General features: G+C 47.0%; 1 pseudogene; it reads left to right on the top strand.

Annotated features, from left to right (window-relative positions):
- Positions 1 to 861: 861 nt before the first annotated feature.
- On the top strand, positions 862 to 1,514 carry LOC131746783 (DDB1- and CUL4-associated factor 16-like; annotated as a pseudogene).
- Positions 1,515 to 5,284: the final 3,770 nt, after the last annotated feature.

The following is a 5,284-nucleotide window of genomic DNA, read 5'->3' as shown; positions in this document are numbered from 1 at the left end:
AGTTTGGGGTCAGCAGATGCAAACTATTACATGTAGGATGGATAAACAACGAGGTCCTACTGTGGAGCACAGGGAACTATATTTAATATCCTGCGATAAACCACAATGGAAAAGAATAGGGGGAACGCGAGCCTTGCGGAGGAGTGACTGTTGGTCACTTAGTCGGGTCTTGCAGCTGGGAATGAGGCAAAGAAGAAGAAAGGATCCTCCTTGGTCTTCTCATTCACAGGCTAAGCCTACCTTTCCAGACAGTCCAACAATCAAGTCACCAGTTTCCAAGGACACTGACACTACCTATGGAAAACATTGGATCTGTGCACACCAGACGGATCCTTGACAACTCGCCCCCCCATCCCCCTGCACAAAAGTTGCTGCACCAGCAGACAAAGAAGGCGACCACTGAGTTTCTTTTCATTACCAAATAGATACAATAACCCTGCCAACAAAAAAGAGTACACAAAGTGTCTCTTCATGATTTCACAACCAGTCGAGACGAGACCATGCTAAGAAAATCAGCTGGCCTAGATGAGGACCCCTACTCTTCTTGGGTAGCCAGGATTTGAAGGAGAGACTCTGACCTGTGCCACTGGTAAGTGACTAACTTTTACACACTGAACTGGTCCTGAGAACTGAGCTGTCTTCTTTGTAAATGAAGAATATACATCATATAATCTCGAAGAACTGCACAGTGGTGCGAGCCAGAGGCATACTGTGTGTGTGTAACAGACTGAGAAACGGACAAATGAATCCTATTGAAAGGATTTCTCATCTTCTGCTTTTGTTTGCCAGTGTTAGTGTTTTACTGGCTTATACTGTTACCTTTTTCTGGTACCTTTTTTTCTATACCATTGTTCTATTCTAATGGGTCCTAGAAATCCCTCTCCTGACCCCTTATCAGAAGGAGAAAGTGAGGAAGAAGAAAACGCTAACTACCTAAATGAGAGTTCTGGGGAAGCGTGGGATTCCTCTGAAGAAGAGGACCCTGGGGTGCCCAACCTAACACCTCTTGAGAGTCTTGCCTGGCAGGGAAAGTGCCTTTTAAAAGAGTCTACAACGTGGAAACCTCTAAATCCTAATTCCTGGTTGTATCATGCTAAACTCTTGGGTGCTAGCACACCAGTCCATATACTTCGAGAAATAGAGGACTAAGACTCTCCCGTTGCCCCCACTGCGTACCCAAACTGGAACCAACTCCTGAATGGCCTCCTCTAGGCTCTCGGGGAGTCCCACCTTTTCAAAAGCCCCTTATGAGTCCCAGCCAGCTTTCTAGAGATCATGCCACTCTAAATGGGGCACTGCACTTTGCCACCAAACAGTTAAGCCAGACGTTGAGTAGAGCCACTCCCATACCTGAGTACCTAAAACAAATTCCCAGTTCATGTGTTTCTGGTTGTTGCTGCGGCTGGTTAACTAAGACAGTTAGGGAAACAACCCGCACTGAACCTATCAACAATACTTACTCCTACACTGACTTCCAAAAGGCAGGTAACAAACTCCTAACTGCATCACTATAAAGATCCACCGTTCCTTCTCGTATCTCTCTCGTGTTGCCAGTTGAGAAAGGAATACAGTTCCACAGCCCGCAGTTGAGAAACTAACGTCTTCTCAACCAAACTATGCCCTGTCCTGATACGCCAAAATACGATCAAGTACTGAATATCACACCCAAGAGCCCTGTAACTCAACTACAGAAGACGGTCATCGTGAGCATTCCCTTTGAAAGACCTAAAATGAGAACTTCCGTCGAGAACTAGTCAAAAGGGACCTTATTACAAGAAATAAGTTGATTATTCGCCACACTCAGTTCTCCCCACAATTTCCTCTGCCTATCTAATGGACTTAACTAGATACCTAATTATTAATGGGAAGGAAAAGGAGGTCACTACCCGACTGGTTACCCAACCTTCAGAACAGCCATTGTGGAAAGTGATGTTAGCTACTCCCAGGAACACCTTTCTGGGCATCCTTGTCTCTGATATTCATTTCTAGGGAGGTAGTTGAATTAAATTGAATAACTAGATCCCAAAAATGGTGGGAATATGGATTTATCTCCCAGTTTTTATATTGGTAGACCTACATATGGCACGCACCTTTTAGGAGTTCCTATTTTGGGGGGAGGGAGTGCAGTAGTGCAGTAGTAGCCTACATACCCCAGACCTATTATGGGACCTGCAGTTGTGGCATAAACATTTTATAGGCTCCCACCAGGCTGTCTCTAGCTAACGTGGCTTATAAGATCATACCTGGGGAGTAAACAGACACCTGTTGTGCAGGGAATATATTTCCTGCATCTTGGCATCCAGACCTTAGTCAAGCGCAAATAAAACCCATTTCAAAGACCAATGGGAAAAAACTAAGAGTATTTATGCTAGAGGATTAAACTATTTCACCTGTATGACGTTTCCTGGAGCAGTACTTCATGCACTTTCCAGGTCCATTGCAAACTTCTCAGGAACACTTCTAACATTAAAGAAACTTGCTACAGAAAATCTCAGTTGAAGAGTTTTTTTTAGCATCATTGTTTTTCTACATCTAGCTGTAGATTTTTTTTTCTGGCTGAATAGAAAGCATATGTATCCTTGTAAATGAGTCTTGCTGTGTTTATTTGGATGAGTAAAAACATAGAGATCAACATACATAAAATGCATGAGACCAGTAAGTCTTCTCACACACCTACAATAAAGAGTGAAACCTTTGTGTGATCCTGGTTAACTGGGCATCTAAAGGGAATCAGAAAACAGATTGTTAAAGATATATCATGTATCCTTCCTTATTTTAGTTTTGCTTTTTCCTATTCTCCATAATTAAGTGCTGTATACACTGTGGCATCAAAAAATTGAAGCATTAATGGAATCAAAAATTCTATAAATGTATAGCAACTTTAAGGAGAGAGAAGAATGTTTATAACCTAATGAGTAGTTTCTGCTGAACCTTAGTGGTCTCCTCTTGAGGAAAAAGGAGGGAATTGTAGTAGGTAGAAAAAAATATTTGTTAATGGAAAATTTGTTACTGAACTGAAGCCATATAATGTTAGTGTAACTGAATGTATCAGTTAACTGTTCCTTTGTAGATGTCCTATGAAGTTGGTTTTTAAAATGTTACAAAAACCTGTTTCTTTCTTTTCTTTCTTTCTTTCTCTTTTTTTAGGGGAAGGTGGGAAGAGGTAGAGGGGTCTAAAAATTAAAATATGTTGATGGTTATGTAACCATAATATGTTTCTTTTTTTTTGTGTGTGTGTGTGTGTGTGTGTGTAAAAGTGCCTTGTTCATGAACACATTTTTGCTGTTCATTCCCAAAGGAAGCCTTTCCCCAGCTTCCCAGCTGAATAAACCAACAGCTTTGTACATGCAAAAAAAAAAAAAAAAAAAAAAAGAATATGAAAAAGAATGTCTATATGTGTATAGCTGAATCACTTTGCTGTACAGCAGAAATTAACACAACGTTGTAAATGAACTATACTTCAATTAAAAAAAAAGCAGGCAAAATAGTGTTTAGGAATACATTTCCTCAGCGTAAAGCACAGGTAAAACTGATTACCATACATTCAAGAGAGCAGTTACCTCTAAGGATTGAAGACGAGGGAAGTGACGGGAGGGGGCTGGAGGGGAGCTCCTGCGGGTAGCACTGTCCTACTTCCTGATGTGGATGGCTGTTGCCAGGCGTCCACTTTTGAAAAATCACGAAGATACAAAATGTATGCCTCAGCGCATCTGATGTATTGATATATCTCAATTTTTAAAAAAATGCTTTAAAGATATAAGGATGGCAGGGCTAGAAAAAGGAGTAGGGAGGGTGGGCAGGACTGGAGCAAAAGTTGTAAGGGAAAGGGGAAACGGAGGATTGTGGAGACTAACTGGGTGTCGCCCACAACCCCGCAACTGGTGGTAGGGCCACCAGTCTGGGGTGGGTGTGGATGTGGGGGAGGGCGTCTCTTTAGCATCAGAGAGGAGACTTGGGAAGAAGGTTGTGGGACGAAGAAAAAAAGGATCAGGTGTGGTGGAAAAACCAGAGGGCCACGGGGTCAGGGAGGGTCAGGGTGTCCGCGAGCCGGGGTGGCTGGAGAAGAACGTAGAGCCTGGAGACGTCCTGTAGGCAGCCTCCCCCCTCAGAGAAGCCCTGGCCACCAGCCAGTGACTTTTAGGCTGTAACTAGCTAATTGGGTCTTGTCTCTCCACAGCCAAAACTGTCAAAAACCAGAACAAAGTCATTCTTTCCCATGTTCCTAACAGCCCCGAGAATTACAGAGGCGCAATAAACATTTATGCTGGAAATAAACAATGAAAATTGAAAATCAAAGTGGGCCGAGGATTTGCCGGGCGGCCGGCCTGACCTGCTACACATTCCCGATGTCTGGTTTCAACCACGTGCTCCCCGCAACCTGGCGACCCGCCCTTCCTTTCTCCTTGATCTCCTGGCACATCCCCCGCAGCGCCGAGCCCTGCGAGCTCTGGCCTCGGCTCCCCACTCCCCCTCCCTGCAGCCCACTCCCACCGCACGCTTACCGGGGGCCACGAGGCACGACACCGGCCGGCCCAACTGGAAAGGCCTTGTCGCCAGCACCCGCCTGTCTTCCCACACGTCTGTCTGTCCCGTCCCCAGAAATGTGGTGTCCTGAGGAAAACAGGGGCTGGGGACGTCCCCTGAGGTCCCGGGGAAGAAACAGGGGCCAGTAGCTGGTGGGAAAATCTGAACGGGCACACAGGCTGGCTGAGGTTTCAACAGTGAAGGACCAACTCAGGAGCAGGCAAAGCAGTATTAGAAGATCAAGCAGGCTACAGAGCCAGAGGTCAGAGGGGGACCAGGGACCAGGAACCCAATGCTACAGAGGCGCCCAGAGCTTGAACACTGGACTCAGATGGCGCTGGGCTCCAGTCCTGGTTCTGTCATTTACCAGCTGTGTAACTTTGGGCAAGTTACCAACCTCTCTTGGCCTCATTTTCCTCTAGTGAAGTGAGGCTGTGGATGGGCATGGGGATGGGGACGGAGGAGGGGAGGGGGAGGGGGTGGGGATGGAGGAGGGGAGGGGGAGGGAGGAGGGGAGGGGGAGGGGTGGAGGAGGGGAGGGGGATGGAGGAGGGGAGGGGGTGGGGTGGGGATGGAGGAGGGGAGGGGGAGGGGGAGGGGATGGAGGTGGGGAGGGGGAGGGGGAGGGGGTGGGGATGGAGGAGGGGAGGGGGAGGGGGTGGGGATGGAGGAGGGGAGGGGGAGGGGGTGGGGATGGAGGAGGGGAGGGGGAGGGGGAGGGGGTGGGGATGGAGGAGGGGAGGGGGATGGAGGAGGGGAG

This window comes from Kogia breviceps, chromosome 19 (assembly GCF_026419965.1).
Source record: "Kogia breviceps isolate mKogBre1 chromosome 19, mKogBre1 haplotype 1, whole genome shotgun sequence".
NCBI classification, from domain to species: Eukaryota; Metazoa; Chordata; class Mammalia; order Artiodactyla; family Physeteridae; genus Kogia; species Kogia breviceps.
This window is presented reverse-complemented; position numbering and strand designations above follow the sequence as displayed.